An 18,094-nucleotide genomic window follows, 5' to 3' on the forward strand; every position below is an offset into this window, starting at 1 on the left:
GAAGCTGCCTTATACTTAGTCAGACCAATGGTTCATCTAGCTTCTGACTGACAGAAGCTCTCCAGGGTTTCAGACAGGAGTTTGTCCAGCCATACCTGGAGATGCTGAGGATCAAACATGAAACATCTGGGGACCCACAGGTTGAGAACCACTGCTCTACCACTAAGTTAACATCTCAGCAACTGAGGCAGCATAAAATAGTATGCTTCCCTTCCACCTTGCAGTCATGTGGTATAAATGGGCTTCTATTTTTGTTTCCAAAAGTATTTCAAGGCTGAGTGACGAAGTAACTCATGACAATTTGTGCTTTGGGGACATCCTGTGTTCATTTCCAGACACTCTAGCTAGAAGAATATGTAGAACCACTGGCTGTTGGAACAAAAACAACCCATAAACATTTCCTGGGCAAGAGAGTCAGCTCAGCTCTACCCTTCTAGAAGTCAGCATCTGAATCTTGAAAGTGAGCAGGATTTTGCAAGCAATAAAGCTCTTCAAGAGGAAGTAACAGGTACCAATATTTAAGAAGCCTTACAAGTCACAATTGTGGCAAAACAGCAATTATTTTCAATGGAAATATCTGAATGTATTTTGAAAGAGACCTCCCATGCCTGAGGAAATAATTCAGGAAGCACATAATTAATTTATGTGTGTGGCAGTACAACTGACATATAATGTCTGGAACAAAGTATGGGTGAATGCACATCTGAGAAACTTGGGCAAATGAGGTTTCCCAAGAACTGTTCAGCTAACAGGTTCCAATGAATGAACATGTATTTCTGCATATTTGGATCTCACTCACTGACCTACCCCCATGTTTTGTTTTGTTTTGTTTTGTTTTGTTTTGTTTTGTTTTAAATCATTTATTTAAATTAATAGTATTCTGCCCTTTTTCAGAATACTATGGGGCAAATAGCAACATTTTAAAACACAACAAATTCACAATATAATAAACAATTGAGCACTCTCATAAGAAAAGTCTTCTGGATCAGGACAATGGCCTATCTAGTCCAGCATTCTGTCCTTATAGTGGCCAACTAGATGCAAGAGCATTTTATCCACTTGTGATTCCAAGCAACTGGCATTCAGACACATTCTGCTTCCAACAGTGGAGGTAGCCATTGATTGCCCTTACCTTCTCTGAATTTGTCTAATCTCCTTTTAAAGTCATCCAAGTTGGTGACCATCACTGCTTGTGGGAACAAATTTCATAGTTTAGCTATGCTCTCTCATCAAAACAAGAACTACATTCCCTAAGTCAAAGATCTCATTACCCAGAGACTTCACAGAAGAAGAAAGTCTACAGATGGTAAAGTGAACTGGAACCAGGTTCATGTTTGAGAGAATATTCCAAAGCCAGAGGGTTAGACTAAGTTCTGTGGATGGCAGATTGTGAGTCCCCAAGAAAGAGAATTGATCAAAGGCCCAGTCCACCCATCAATGTATCTTCTGGGTTTCTCTACTCTTGAGCACTCTGCACTTGAAAATGTGTGAAGGCTAATTCAATATAAAGCACCACTTCTGACTTACTAAGTTTTGTGAACTTCTATCTGGTTCAGTGAGTAACATACTCAAGTCACCACCTAATGGTATCATGATGAAGATGTATGAGCAAACCATTAACAAGTGGTCCCTTGATCAGATTTTGAAGGATAGCAGTTGTTGAAACTCTGATGATCTTGATTATATTAATCACCATATAATTATCTCTGCAGATGGGAGTGCCAGCAGTTGATATCCTAGTCTGTCATTTCCTCTCTGGAAGTCCCCCTCTAATTCTTACTTTCCATGAACTTTTCTGATGTTTGCAATGCAGTTCTCCAGCCAAGCAATAATAATATTTTGAAATGTTTATAGTAGGGTAAAGTGTACATAAAAATGCATATAATGGTGCAAATAAAATGCAAAAAAATGCACTGTTAGGCAAAATTGCTTTGCGAAAATGTGTATGTTAGGAAAAGTTGCACACAAAGATATGTATTGTAGGAAAAACACTAAAATGCTGAATAATTTTCATGAGAACTTTTAAAAATGCAAATTGATATAGAGAACTGAATTTAAGATGGTGGAAAATGAAAAACTGAAATTGACAGATTCTGCCATCCCTACCTCAATCATGACAACAGAGTGCTTTGTCTGTACACCTGGAAGGCCCATTCAAGCATCCATAAAGGGATGTAGCACGAGGGACAGAGTCGGGTGCCACCCCCATGACCATTCACTGGACATGCAAGCTGAACACCTGCATTGAAAAAATGGGTTGTATCAAGTGCTAGTTCTACTAAAAGTAGACCCATTAAAGTTAATGGACATTAGTAACTTAACTGGAAGCAACCCAAACTGTTGTGGTAACACACACACACACACACACACACACACACACACACACACGTACAGGCATTAATTTCCCCTCTTTGTATGTTTCAACAAATCAATGCCTATTTGTAGACTACAATTATCTTAAATTTTCAGCTTATGCTGAAAAACTGAACCATCTACTGGAAAGCAGGTGGGGTCTTGTCCATCTCATCAGGGTCTTGTCCAACAAAAATGAAACAAAAGGAAAGTGCTTCTCACAGACTAAGAAATGCTGATTGCTCCAAAGTGAAGGTAGAAATGGGGGGGGGGGGGGGGAGAGAGAAAACATACAATTTATATCTTGATCTGATTTTTTCCTCAACTAATCTTATTTCAGTGCTGCTTTCTATTGTCTGTGATAATTAAATCAGTTTGAATGTCTGGAAAGTAATTCTATCAAATGAAAAGGTTTGACTCTCACAAGAGAAAACAATACCAAGCTGTTTTGGCAGAAGGTGACACATTTTGCATTCTTATCAAGATGTTGTATTCAGGATGACATGAAAGAGGTGCTACAGCTTTGCTTATCTGTTGAGTGTGTGGGGGCTCACATGTGTATATATAATGTGAACTATAGCAGCAACACAAAATGCTAAACTTGGCACATGAGGGAAACAATTCAGATCTATGTATAGGTATATTTAAAGCTGTTTAAATTAGATTTTAGGTCTGGTTGTATGATTCGTTTCAGGATTCAGACTGGGGCTGCATACGAAGCATACACTTAAAGCACATGACTTCCCCCAATGGTACTTAACTCCCAGATACCAAAGATTTAAGGGGGGAGGAATGTTTTCTGTGTGTGTGCGTGTGTGCGTGTGTGTGTGTGTGTGTATTCTGCAGATTCATTTTCCCTTCTCTCATACCTGGACCAGTGTTCCCCAACCTGGTGCCATCTGAGACTACAACTCCCATTGTCCTTGACCACTCATTCTCCCAAGGCTCAGAGCTTAGATTCAAGAGGTAGAACCTGAATCAGGAGTTTGTGTCAGGACTTCAGAATTCTTTTTCTGATTTATCCTGGGCTACAAACCTGGTTAGAAGGCTCAGGAGTTTACACTGGAAACTGTGGATAACACAAAACCACAGAATCAGAATCTTTTTTTAAAACTTGAATCTATTACAAAAATTAAACTGGATTCCATGTTGTCACAACAACTATGGGCAAATGCAATTTTAGAAACAAATGGAAGAATTACTTGCACGTTTTTGCTGTTTTTCTTTTTTGTCTGAGTTGCAGTCACCACCAAGCTATGGGAATTGAGAAAGGCAATTTGTTTCTGTCCTTGAACACTTTTCAGCCCTGAGATCATGGCAGTCTAATCAGCCCCCACAAACATAAATCGTCCCATCAAATTTAAGCCAAGCAAAGCCTCCGTAATCTTTTGCCAAAGTACATACACATGCTTCTAGCCTGAAACTGAAACTTGAATCGGGTCATTACAACTCTTCTCAGTACCTTTCATTATTCTTTTCCACCTTTGTGCAGTTGACTTCTATAAAAGTTAATCTTCATATAAAACTTGCTGTCTTCATGTCATAGTGTTACATCGTTAATTCCCCCAGTCTCTTACTAACGGGATCCAAGTTGCTAGATAACAAAGTTTTATGGCATCTGGAGATACAAACCTTCCATGGTGTTACAGTAATCCTTAGGCTATGGAGTTCAGACCCTTTAAAATGCAAGATTTATAGCAAAATCATTGGACAAAGTGCTGAGCTTAATAATCCTGGTGTCAAAAAGTACAACTGCTATACTGGTGAGACTGGATAGGGACAGAAGCACCCTCAAGTCTGGATTTGCTTATGTTGTGGAGGCTGGTACTGGCAGTGGGAGTCCACTGGGGTTAAGTAGTCCAGCTGAGTTAACTAGCCTCTCCCAGGCCATGACTTCAAGAACAGCAAAAACAGCAGGGAAGAAAGGAGGCGGGGGGGGGGGGGGAGAGAGAGATAGTTTTATAAACTGTGTGTCTTTGTTTCTCAGTTTGATCCTTTTATATGGTTTTGTATGTATTTTATGCATTGTGACTTATTTTTATTGATCATAGTTTAGTTGTTAATTGTTGTAGTTGTTAATTTCAGTTTAATTATTATTTGCTGATGTTTTGAGAGTTAATTTTATTGTCTAATATTATTCTCTAATCGATTGTTGTATATTACTTTATTTGATATGAATCGTCCCATTTTAAAGTCCCATATTTTAAAGTTAAAAGCCAGGGCTTTTTCGGCTGTGGCTCCAACCTGGTGGAACGCTCTGTCACAAGAGACAAGGGCCCTGCAGGATTTGACATCTTTCCGCAGGGCCTGCAAGACAGAGCTGTTCCACCAGGCCTTTGGTCAGGGCACAGCCTGACTCCCTCCTTTGGCAACCTTTACAGAACTTTAGTTTATGGTTGCCATCAATTTTGATGTTAATTAATTTTTATAATGTTTTTAGAATGTTGCACTATTTTAGTGTTGTTAGCCGCCCTGAGCCCGGCTTCGGCTGGGGAGGGCGGGATATAAATAAAATTTATTATTATTATTATTATTATTATTATTATTATTATTATGTTTATTATGTTTATTATGACTTTTTGTATTGGATCAGATTATTATAAGGTATGTGTTATTTGCTGTATATTTCGTTGCTATAAACAGCCTTGTGTATAGCAATATATAAAGGTGGTATACAAATTAAAAGTAGAATGAAAACATGAAAATGAAATAGAGATGATTATTCTTACTTACCCAACAGGCCCCAAGTGCACTGCCAATCTCCACCAAGTAACAAAAGGCCTTCTCTTAATCACAATCAATGAATTGCATCAACTAACCTATTATGGCGTGCTCTGGTCCATGGGGTCATGAAGAGTCGGACACGACTAAATGACTAAACAACAAAACAACAAACCTGTTAATACTTGCCCAAGTATTCATGGGCTTGATTTAAGCACAAATATTAATTTGCTTCATAGGATATTCCTCTGCAGTCACAGCTCTAGGTGTAAGCCATGCCCACGAAGGACTTTCTTTTAGTTTGGCACCTCTGATATCACTGTGATATGTGACAGGCAGAGGGGAGGCCTCACTTATCTGTCAAAATGGAGGGTGGGGGAGGTCAGGATTCAACCTGCTGGTCAGATCCTGTTCCCCACCCCTTGCAGCACTGCTAAGAGGTATGGGCTTAATGGACATTAACAGCTATTCCATTTTTCATTATTATAGCATTGGGTATTTTAACTTGTTGGTTTCAAGTATGTGTACCAGCCCAGCCTCTAAGAACATAGGACTGTATCCAACTAAATTCTACTTAGAGTTGACTCATTTAAATTAGTCATCTATTTAAAGAGCCAGTGTGGTGTAGTGGTTAAGAGCGGTAGACTCGTAATCTAGTGAACCGGGTTCGCTTACCCGCTCCTCCACATGCAGCTGCTGGGTGACCTTGGGCCAGTCACACTTCTCTGAAGTCTCTCAGCCCCACTCACCTCACAGAGTGTTTGTTGTGGGGGAGGAAGGGAAAGGAGAATGTTAGCCGCTTTGAGACTTCTTAGGGTAGTGATAAAGCGGGATATCAAATCCAAACTCTTCTTCTCTTCTTCATATATATTAATTTCAATAGATCTACTCTGAATATGAAAAACTGGCCACAACCCTTAGAAGGCCATTACAACAAGTAAGTGTTTGAGGATTGGAGACGGGAATAGGATGCAAGCAATCACAGCCAATAAATCTAATCTTTGAACTCATTGCTGCCAATCTGTAAGGATGGGCAGCAAAGAGTTTAAAGATTAGATTTTTAGGAATTTCTACTCCCAAGTGTTTTTCTCTTGCTGTTGTTGTGAAAGCATGCAAGGTCATTAATTATATTGCCAGATTTTGAAAGCTCCTTTTGTCAGTTCACCTCATGCTGTGAGTTATCTGTGACATTTATAGGACAGCTTTCCAGTTATCTAGGACTATTATGATGTTTCATAATTGTCCTACAGAGACTCCTCCACAATCACAAGCATGCCCTACTCCTTAACTGAAATACAACTTGCAGACCAAGAATAAAATGATGTAAAATGGCATCTCATCAATCAAAGAAGAAAAAAGTAAATGAAAGTTAAAAGGACTTAAGTATCTGATAGGTGTTACTTAAAAAATAAACATCTCCTAATGATGTTCAAAACACAAGAGCATGGAAGGAGGCTTTGAAACATTGGAAATCTAAAATGTGCTTTCTCCCATTCCATAGACATTCTCTGCGTTGTTCTGGATTCAACTTTCAATGCAGGTCATGCACACACACACACACACACACACACACACATACAAACAAAGCCATGTGCCAAAATTTCAGTCATACATTGGGGCAACAGACGCACCTAACCAGCTTGTCCCAGGAGAGAGCTGACACAGGTTGTTCTGCATACTGTAATACTTCTATAATGGCTACATGAATTGGTTCTCAAAAACTCAATAGTATTCAAGCTCTAGTTAGACACGAGGAACAGCTAAGGAACTGATGTCAGAGTTGAGGTTATGATCTGATTACATGGTCCTGTATGGGCATCATAGTGTCTGAGAAGATGCAGGAAGGATAAAGGAAATGTGGAAGAACTGCAGTTTTATTTGAGCAGTGAGCAAACAACAGGGGCAGACTTTGTTAATAGGGCACCCTGAGAAAGGATAAAATTTGGTGCCCCCTGCTGCAGGTGTTTCCAGTAGACCCTGCAGGAGGAGAAACGTGGTCTGCTTGGAGGTGCTGCTGGAGCAGTGGCATAGCTGTCAGCTTTTCCCTTTTCTTGTGAGGAATTCTATTTGGAATAAGGGAATTTCCCTTTAAAAACAGGAAGTGTTGACAGCTATGAGCAGTGGGGAAGAGGAGGAGCAGGAGGAGAGCCACCCGCCCTGTCCAGCCCCTACATATCCAGGGTGCACAAGGAGACATTGATGGGCCCCTCCAGCCCTGACAAGCCCAGGCTGCATGAGCTGGCATCAGGAGAGTCCCTCCTGACCATGCCCTGCAGCTCTTTCGGGGGGGCTGTGCTTGCCTCCTTTATTGCCCCCTCATCTCTGGAAGTGCCCCTGGGATCAGGAGCTCCCCCGACTGCCCTCTGTGTCTGGTCTTCAAAAGTGAGTCTCCTGACTGCAGCAGTGGCATCTGGAGAGAGGGAAGGAGGAGGATAAAGAAGCAAGTGGAGCTGTACCTGGATCAACAGCAAGGTTGCCCTGTCTGTAGGTAGATCTCAGGGGGGCCCTCTTGGCTCAGCGCCCTTTGCAAGAGAACCGCCTGCACAAACCTAAATCCAGTGCTGCAAATAGGCAGTTCCTGAGCACAATGGAACATGCTTTTGAGCAGAGGTATAATTAGTGGAACCTCTATGGGGAAAAAATACTGGGTGGTTGTGTTTTTTGGTATTCTTTCTAAAACATTTTTTAGCACCTTCAAATTCTTTCAAATTCCTTCAGTTTTCTTTAAATTTCCTTTTTCTTTCCCTTAAGCAGTAATAAGAAAGTACCGTATTTTTCACTCTATAAGACACACTTTTTCCCCTCAAAAAATTAAGGGGAAATGTGTGTGTGTCCTATAGAACGAATGCAGGCTCCTTGGCTTCAGCGATAGCAATGCGAAGCCTCCGAAACGCAGAGGGAGCGTTCCCTCCGTGCTCTGGAGGCTTCAGGGATAGCCGCCTGAAGGCTGCGGAGCACAGCGCAAGTTCCTGCTGTGCTCCGCAGGCTTCAGGTTCCTTTTGCTGAAGCAAGGAGAGCAAGACTCTCCTGGCTTCAGCAGAGAGGGAGAGCTGCGCAGCGCCCCTTCAGCCAAGCGGGAGGAGAAATGGAAGGGGCTCCGTTTCTCCTGCCGCCTCGCTGAAGGGGCGCTGACAGAGAGGGGGATAATTTTTTTGTTTGTTCTCCCCCTCTAAAACAAGGTGCGTCCTATGGTCTGGTGCATCCTATAGAGCGAAAAATACGGTATATTGCAGAACCTCAGAAACTAGCAAGTTTAGTATGGCACAAGTTTTGTGGGTTAGATTAGAAACAAGCAGGCAGTAAAGATGTCCTGCTCTGAGGGCCTTCAGGCACTTCCCTCACTGTGAGAAGTGAGGTTACAGTAAACCAGGCAGAGGGCCTTCTTGGTAGTGGCATCTGATCTGTAGAACGCCCTCCCATCAAGGAAATAAACAACTATCTGACTTATAGAAGACATCTGAAGGCAGCCCTGTATCAGAAAATTTTTTATGTCATGTTATATATACTGTAAGCCGCCCTGAGTGGCTGTGGAAACCCAGCCAGACGGTAGGGGTATAAATAATAATAATAATAATAATAATAATAATAATTAGTGCTACAACTTCTTATCAAGCAATATGGGAAGCCAAAGAAGAACAAAAATGATAACTTGTGATGCACTTAAGATGGGCTATGTGAAAAGTTAATAAAAATATAAATAAAAGAAGTTTTGTGGGTTAGCATGCCTATCACTCTGGAAAGTTGGAGCTATGGATGGGGGAGATATTTGATTAAGGGCTTGTTCACACTTCCACTTGTCCTATGCCCAGAGAGTACAAGTCCAAGTAATTTTCCGCTTCTCCTGTACTTTCTAGGCATTGGTCTGAGCAGTTTTCCATTTGCCCTGCTGCTTTCTCTGGGAAAACCCACTCTTTACTGCTAAATCAGCGCAAACGTCAGCCTACGGAAAACTCGATTGATGTTTGCTCTGATTCAGCAGCAAAGAGTGGACTTCTCTGAGGGAAAGTAGTGGGACAAGCAAAAGTGCGAATAAGCCCTAAACTTAGATTAAAAGGTAAACCTAGCTAATTCACAGTTTCCAAAACAGTCGTCTATTTTAAGTCTGCAGATTTGAATTCTTCTTGTTTTTTGTTTTTGTTTTTTACTTTTGAACACTATTTTATTATTGATTTTATGTTTCCTGCTTGAGTTTTCTCTGAATGCAGAGTGCTTTATACATTCTGAAATGAATAAACAAAAGGTTCTCTGGGCAATCAAGTTCTTCTCAAGGGATTCTTAGTCTTCCCAGGAAGCTCAATTTCAGTTCCCTTGGCTGCTCTTGTAACAACAGCACTGGCAGCAAAAACACCCCAAAGGACAACAGTTGTAATTACACTGGTGAGCGTGTATTTCTTTAATGCCACAATGACCCTGCAGGCAGGCGTTTACATGACAAGAACTATCATATGCAAGGTAGAGCAATTCAAACCCAGAGGCAGAAGGAGGCTTCGGTTACTCTCCTTAAATTGATTATGAAGTCAGCTTAATAATTTAAAAATAAAGGGGGAAAACACATTTCTAGCTCTATCTGGCATTGTTCCTGTCCCCCTTTTCCATTTGTGAGTATATGGGCAGCCCCAGATGACAAAACAACTCAGTCCCACGGGCAAAGGGTCAGACCTATTAACTGGACAAGTTAGGCCTCAGTATGAGTTTGACAACAGAACTAGGACTCTCATCTTTTGATATTAAATCACTGATTTCCAAATAAACAAACCCAATGGTTTTCAAGCAGTGTGCCATGGCACCCTGGGGTGCCTTGAATGATGGTCAGGCATGTCGCGGGCAACACTGGCCTCTAAACCTCTTTCCTTTCCTCCCTCCTTAGATGCCCTCTCACATCTCTGCCTTCCAAAGGCTTGCACAGCTGCTTATTGCAGCAGCCCTGGCTATAGGTTTTGCAGGCGAATGGTGCCTCTGGGAGGCTCCTCTCTTTGGGGCGGGGGGGGCAGCTCAAGGACCAGGAATGGCAGCAGTGGCTGCCCAGAGGACTCCCAAGGAGAGGGGAGAGGAGAGGAGAGGAGGCTGAGGGAACACTCCACAGGGGAGGGTGTTGGGAAAAGGGTGAGAGGCTGCCAGCTCTGCAGGCAAAAGGTAATATAACTGGGCTTCTGAGCCCCACAGGGGTAGAATGTACTTGGTCAAGGGAGCTGTGGACTCACAAAGATTGAAAACCTCTGAACAAACCCATAAAATACTTATTTATTATTCTAGTTACAGGTAGGTAGCCGTGTTGGACTGCCGTAGTGGAAACAAAATAAAAAAAATTCCTTCCAGTAGCACCTTAGAGACCAGCTAAGTTTGTTATGAGCTTTCTGAAGAAGCGTGCATGCACACGCAAGCTCATACCAATAACAAACTTAGTTGGTCTCTAAGGTGCTACTGGAAGGAATTTTTTAATTTTATTTATTATTCATTATTCATTTCAATCACATTTCAGTTTATTGACCACTGAACTTTATAGTTTCTAAGTGATGCACCATGAGGTTACCCAAAAATTTACCATAGAGATAAAATCAGTTGAATTAAGTATTTTTTTTCCCTGATTATACAGTTAATTTTATTTTTAAAAAAAATAGAAAATAAAAACCCAGAAGGGATGTAGGGGCCATTCAAAGGTGAATACATCAAATCTGCACTTACTGAAACATCAAGAAAACCCAAACACAGCCATCCTTTGATATTCACACTAATCCACAAGGTGAAGTTCTCCAACCAACGTTTACAAAAATGCCTATATTAAGAGAAAGTGTGCATAAAAAAAAATACGCTAATGAAAAATGTACAAAAATGCATTATATTGGGGAAAGTGCATGCAAAAGTGTGTACATTAGTCAAAACTGCATTAAAAGTGTTTTTGGAAGAAATATGGAATTTTCATGAGGATCTTTTATTTAAAAAAAAATAATAATCACAAGTTGCTGCAGAAATGTGGGGAACTGAATTGAAGACTGGAAAAATGAGAAACCAAGAGAACTGAAATTGGCAGGTCCTCCCATCTCTGCTTGAGGCCAGGGTAGCTGACTTAGAAAAGTTGAGTCCGCAGCTCCCTTAATCAACTACATTCTATCTGAGGTACATATGATGTACCTCCCGCCAGGGAAGAAGGGGTGAGTGAATAACTATATCAGGAACAAGGGGGTAAATAAAGACCTACATTGGGAAAAGCAAATCATATGGCTTACACTCAAACATTTAGCAGAACAATCAAATTCATTTGTTACAGAGATGATTAGAATGAAGACCTAGTTTGAGCAGAGGATGGGTGGCCTTCTGCCAAGGATGAAGTTGTTGAATCCTGAATTGAAGAGTCTTCATTGAGCAGGGGGATTGAAATAGATGAGCCTCAAGATCCCCTCCAACTTGATAGGTCTATTATTTCTAGAGCAATTAACCAGTGGTTGTTAATGGCAAGCCTCTGAAGGGTAGCAGTTTGGACAGAAACCAGCAAAAATTATCAGTGGTATTTCCCCCAATAAAAAGAAGAGACAGATATTAATGATAGCATAATCTAAAACTACATTATAAATACACCAAGTTACTGTCTTCATATTAGAGCAGGATAATCCCACAAATGCAAAAAAGAAAAGAAAAATACAGTTAAGGATTGACTTTAATGTTCTTTTTGGATAAAGGTGTTCGTCTGAGATAAGCCCCGACACCACATTATTCAAGAGATAATTTCAGGGACCACCAGATAAGGTCTTGGTTGTTTTTAAATCTCTGTTCACCTCCATCATTCTCCAACCAAATTGTTCTCCAGTTATAAATACTCGAGTATCAGTGGAACAAGTTGACACTTGATTTAGACTTTTGTTGTTTTGTTTCTGAGAAAGACTTGAATTGATGGTGTGCTACATGCTATTCATTTGTCTCTTAGCCTTTTGTCTTTGAAATTAGCAGGCAGAAGACACAGATATAAAAATAAGAAAACTAAAATGTTTCTCCCACCTCCGCCTGCTGCCAATGAAAAATACTGTAAGATCATGATTTGTGCATAAGGTTTTTTTAGCTTGAAAGTCACAAGTATGGAATGTAGGCAGGGGAGCTAGATAAATAATGGCCATTGCCCAGAAAATCACAGAATGTGCTCCCCACTATATAATTTAGTAGTTTCCAGAGTGTCACAACATTGTTACTTTAAAAATAACATTCTAGTCCTCATGGTGGCAGAAAAATAAATATGAAAATAGGCAGGAGTATCAACCAAAGTTTACCTTAGATTACAGAGGGAGACATCACAATCCAGAATATGAGAACTATAAAGAAAATATGTACAGTTGCAATCAAAATTATTCAACCCCCGTTGCAAATTGGGTCGAGCTATTTCCATCGTGTTTGTTTGATTTGCTCATTGCAAACAGCTGAAAGTCTGTAAATTTTGGTAAGATACCTGATTTGCAATGGTGGATGAATATTTTCGATTGCAACTGTACAATCAGAGTGTCATTCTCCATGATGACCAGACCAGTGAAAAACTGATGACCCTTCTGATTTTCCATGGGATATGATCAGCATATTATTCACTACTTCGTACTGTTTGGATGATATAATTGGCTGTTTTTTTCTCTTGGTCACAACTGCAGATGATGCACACTTGTAAACCAGGCTTCACAGGTAAGCACTTAGTAGGTGAAGCAGGGACACCGATTTGGGTCCCAGATTATGGGTCCCCAGTAGCACTTGCATCACGTTACATTGGCATGCCGCAGTGGTACTTCCGAGGCCTTGAAGAGCCTTGGAGGTCATGTCTGAGGCCTCATGAGACCTTCAACACGACTTCCAGTTTCTACAGAAGTTAGAGGCCTGACAGGGCCTTGGACATAGCTTCCAAGGCCTCATGGGGCCTCTGAGGTCCTGTCCAAGGCCTCACAAAACCTCCAACAGAATTTCTGACTTCTACTGGAAGTCTACTTGGAGTCTTCACAAGGCCTCAGACATCACCTCGGAGGTCTCCCTAGTGAGGTGAAGGGACCCTATCCCAAGTTACCTCTTAATACTACCCAACTTGAGCAGGTGTGGGAAGGGCCCCTGGCAAACAACAGCTCACCAAAAACTGACTGGCCACATCTGTCATATCTGTTGAGGTCAAATGGAAATATGTTTTTCCTAGTATCCATGTATCATTTATAACAGGATGAAGGCGTAAGCATGAACTTGGGCCATTCGTCTTCCCGGTAGCAGCCATTGTGGTGTTGCAAAACCATACAGCCACTTTCTTGGATGGGGTGGGGCAGGATGGTGACAAGGTTATAGTGGCATGTGGCACACCAGGAGACATGATTGGCTTCACTGGGGTGTCCATGCAGTCTTAACCTTAATATCACCCTTCCCCCTGGCAACCAGGGAAGCGGCAGTGAGAATGATGTTGAGCCCCACAGCTCTGACTCACTGCATAGGCTATCAACATCACCATCATCCATCATCATCAATTGGTCGGTTTTATTCAGAAAGGTGAACTCAAAGTAACTTAGAAAAACAAACATTAAAAACAAGTATAAAAACAAGAGTAAAAATAACGTAAGATGTTCTAGTGCATCTTCTCTAATTTCAGGTGGAATTAACAATCTTACCAAATCTCTCAGGTTGTGCCTGTAATCCAGATCCTGCTTCATGAGGCTTACAACAAGTTTAGGCAGCTTTAAGGACTGAGATGTCATAATGCAGTGTGACTTCAAATTAACCACAATGTAGGAGACTCCTAAACGATGATGCTTAGCAATGACTAAGGACCTCTCCATACATCCCTTTTATTTCACATCATTAATGAATTGTGATCACAATGCAATTGGGGCAGTCATACAGGATACTGCTTTCAATACTAATTTCATCTGCAAAGGTTTTGGGGTGGGCATATCACTTCATTTCCAATCAGTGCACAGCCTGTAACTTCCTGCTGAAATCCTGTAACTTTTCCTACCATAAATGCTCTGGGGCTTTTCTGACCTGCTTTTGTTGCACAGTAGCCCCTCTAGGCAGCAATAATGTGGTAACTTTGGGGAAGCCTTGCTAAACTAATAAAGCAGAATAAATTATCATCTGAGAAGGCAGATAGGTTTTGCTTAGCAATCTGAAGTCTTCAGACAAAGAAATGGAATTTCCTCTTGGGGTTAACATTTATATACATGTCTTGGTATCAACGCTTTTCTTCTAGAAAAAAAGGTGCTGGTGTTGCATACCTTTGAGTACCCCCAGAAAAAAGCACGGCTTAGTACTCAGAACTGTGGGGAATTCCATGCCCTTTGGATAATAAAAAAGGCTTTCCAATTTCCAAATCTGTCAATCCAGCTGCAAATAGTATGTTTTAAATGAATATTTAAAATGGACATCTTCCCTTTTCTTGACTTGCAGATGGGAATTAAAAATGTAGAGCAAGAGTCATTCACATGAATGGATTTGGAGACTTCTATTTCAGTTTCCATAGAAATAGTGTCAGGTGGTGCAAGTTGTTTTTCCATGTGTACAAAATTTGGCTTTGTTCAGTAAGAACCCCAGTGGGCCAGGAGCCAGTTCATAAGGTTTTCCAAGAAGTAGATAATTCTATGAGGATTTGAAACATAAATATAGTTTGTAACTTCCTTAAAAAGTAAGAGGCGTCTTCCTGGGTTGGAGTCTGGGCAACATTATGCAGATTTTTGTACACAGCAGGGAAATAAATAATCAGCAGCCTGTAGAGTTTCATTTTGCTTGCAATTTATCAAGGTCCATGCCCCTGTTGGGAGGCCACTGCTGCCCCCTGGAGCTTCCACTTCCAGCTTCTCCTACTCTTTGCTCCAATATCTCTACCTGCTGTCTCTGAGCAAGGAAGCAATAGCAAGAGTTAGGAGATGGAGCAGTAACCTTATGATCTTCCCCAGATGGTTGTTTGCTGATCCTAGAGGGAGCAAGTGAGGTGTGTGCAGTGGTTAAGAGTGGAAAGGAGAAAGTGGGTGAACTCAGAAAGGGATGAACTCTGTAGGTATCTTGCCCCAAGCAAACAAAACATGGAGCCAGCACTGCTCTCTATGCAGGTACCGATCTCCCAACTTGCAATTTCATGATTATTATTTCTGTCTGAAAGTTAGGAATGTAGGAAGCTGCCTTATACCAAGTCCATAGCCTCCAACATCTTGGTGTAACACCAGTTCCTTTACTGACACTACAATGCAGCTCCACAGCTTAGCAGTTACATACAGCTGTAGTTTACAGTCATTCCAGCAACATACAGTCTGTTTGCAGCTTTCTGACACACATTAGGCTCTAGTCAAGGGCGGAGATTCCAGGTATCAGATATGGGGCCTTCTACATGCAAAGCACGTGCTCTACCACTGAGCTATAGCCTTCCTCCCCCAAATGTTTTGTGGGTTCATTTTTCAACAAATAGGAGGTATTTGAAACAAAAATTCAACAAAACTGTTGAACTGGCAACAGTTGACTGGCAACACAACTGCTCCAGCAAGGGAAGCAATATAATCCCAGAGGCAATGGTCCCCAGATCATCCTTTGACAGGAAATACATAAAACAGTGGAAATATCTGCTTGAAATGCTACAAGAATAGTAATCCTTCCCACACAATTCCTTCACAAAGGGAGCTGTTGCCAAGGCTTAAATTTCTGAAATGAACGCTGTCAGGTTTCAAGCCTGATTACCTTCACTTGGAGAGTCTTCCCTGTAATTCTGTATTTTTATGATCCGCTTGTGATTATCCAGTGATGGCAGGAAGAGCATTCTGCACATGCTCTTTGGCAAAGCAAGCTAAGGATGATGATGCTTTCATCAAAACACAGTATTTAAAGCAAGGCATTTGTCATAAAAGAAGTTCCTAGGACATTTTCTTTGAACACTCTCTTTTTCATGCTTTCCCTGAAATGTAAGAGGATTTCATTCCACTCCCTTCAAGTGTATAATTGGCAAAATATTTAGGGTTAAAAAGGAGGGAAAGGAATTGTTGGATTAACAAATTGAATTGGAATACAAAAGAGGGAGGTATGAGGAGGTCCGGGAAACAAGTAAATGTAAAAGAAGTGATGAAAAGATGGAATTGTTTTTAAGTGTTTTTTCTTTTTTCTACTTTGTATTTTTCCTTTTTATTGTTAATCTTTTTATTAATGTGATTTTTCTTCTTTTCTGCTTTTGAAACTTTAATAAATATTATTAATATATATATATATATTTCCCCCACTCACAAGTAGGGTAGATTATTTAAAGGACAACTATGGATCTTGTTTTAATTATGCATGGAAAAGAAAGTTTGTTCAGTGTGCATCGTAAAGCAAACTGCATTATTCACACTTCCCAGACTAATACATGGATTAGAAAACAGTTGTTCAGGTTGTGTAATTCTCTGTGTTTTGCTTTGTTCTCTTGGCTGAAAGAATAAATAGAAAAATATTTATTTTAGGAGGAAAGGGAATATTATTATTTTGTGGGAAATATGTTCCTGTTATTTCTCCTTGATCTCTCAGTGGCTTTCAGTATCATCAAACATGGTAATCTTCTGGAGTGGCTCTCTGAGTCAGCCACTTTGCGGTGGTTCTGGTCCTACGTGAATGGTTGTTTCAAGAGGGTAATGTTTGGGAAGTGCTCATTGGCCCCATGGAGCCTTCTTTAAAAAAAAATTATTTTGACAAAGTAATGATCACAAATAAATAAGAATAAAAATGTGCACCCCACCACTGAGACCATACCTATCCAACCTCCCAAAATTTCAACCATGGAGCCTTCAATGTCAGGGTTCTGCAGGGTTCATTTTTGGCCCTTGTGCTGTTTAACACCTACAGTACATGAAACCGCCAAGCGGAGTTATCCAGAGGTTTGGAGTACGTTATCAGCAAAATGCTGATGTCACACAGGTCTGCTTCTCATTTGCATCTGCAGTGGATGTGCTGGACCAGTGTCTTGCCTCGGTTATGGACTGGATGAGAGCCAACAGACTGAAGCTCAATCCAGATAAGAAATATTGCTAGAAGCATGCCTCTACATCAGCTGTCCTGGAGCACAGGAATGATCTTATTTAAAAGGTGTGTAATCCTCCCCCTACTGGATTTTAGAAAGGGCTGCAAGGCATAGACCCCCACCTCTTGACCTCTATCCGGCAGTTCGTCTTGCTGGCTAGTAAGTTTTTTTCCCCCTCTGGAGGACGCTGTGTTATCTTTCTGTTCTTTTACATTTTTTTAAGGTTTATTTTCTGATGTTGCCCTGAGTCTTGAAAATCTGCCAGATAAATGTTTTAATTTTAAATAAATGCAGGTGGAGACATATTTTAGTGGCTTCAATAGCTTTACACAAGATGGAGGGAATTTGTTTTGCCTACTTTGCAGACCAATCTGCAGATTAAAACATTTCGGGGAAATTCATAGTTAGAAATGTGGCTTTCCTTTGCAAAGAAGGGTTATGTTCCTCAGCCAGAACTCTGGAGTCAGCATTGTACAGATTATATCTAAGATCGTTAATAGCATTCTTCAAATAGGTAAGTGGCAATACCTTTGAAAGGCTTTCAAAAAGGATTTGGTAACAAGCATCAGTAGAAAGCAGTATTCTGAACAACACTGACATTGTAATTGCTCAGTTTTAAGGGTTCAATGAAAATAGGCAATATAATTTTCCTGATAAAGATGGTTTGCCATCAGTCTTGTTGGGCCAGCTGCTTCAAGGCTCATCCACACTTTGTTTCATGCCTAGGGTCCAAGAGTTCTCCTGTGCTTTCCAGTCATGGCTCCAAATGGTTTTCCATTTGCCCTGCCATTTTCCCACTGATTTGGAGTAAATATTAATCTGTGGGAAATCCAATTGACATCTGCTGTGATTCAGTGGTAAAGAGCATGCTTCCTCAGAGGAAAGCAGCGGGACAAGCAGAAGTCTGCATGAACCTTGAGTTGTGTTTTGCTTCTAGCAGGAGCATGTATATTGTTGCAGATCTTGGGTAACAGAGTTTGGGGGTGCAAGGGCATCCACAACTTCTAGAGTTAGTGAATGTTAGAAATTAATAAATGGTAGAATTTA

At 40.8% G+C, this 18,094-nt stretch overlaps 2 protein-coding genes across 2 annotated transcripts in view; one reads left to right on the forward strand and one right to left on the reverse strand.

Moving 5' to 3' along the window:
• Positions 1-18,094, reverse strand: part of LOC308463797 (claudin-34-like) — a 156,248-nt gene that overhangs the window by 133,214 nt on the left and 4,940 nt on the right. Inside the window, exons 2-3 of the mRNA XM_080982520.1 lie at positions 5,172-5,227; positions 2,107-2,239 (exon numbers count right to left, since the gene is read on the reverse strand). The gene's annotated coding sequence lies outside the window, so the exon portion shown is untranslated. The remainder of the gene's footprint in view (positions 1-2,106; positions 2,240-5,171; positions 5,228-18,094) is intronic.
• LOC308463824 (claudin-34-like) overlaps positions 1-18,094 on the forward strand; it is a 312,859-nt gene that overhangs the window by 38,739 nt on the left and 256,026 nt on the right. The window lies entirely within an intron of this gene.

The sequence above is a fragment of the Podarcis pityusensis genome, assembly GCF_964106645.2.
Source record: "Podarcis pityusensis genome assembly, chromosome: 15".
Lineage (NCBI taxonomy): Eukaryota > Metazoa > Chordata > Lepidosauria > Squamata > Lacertidae > Podarcis > Podarcis pityusensis.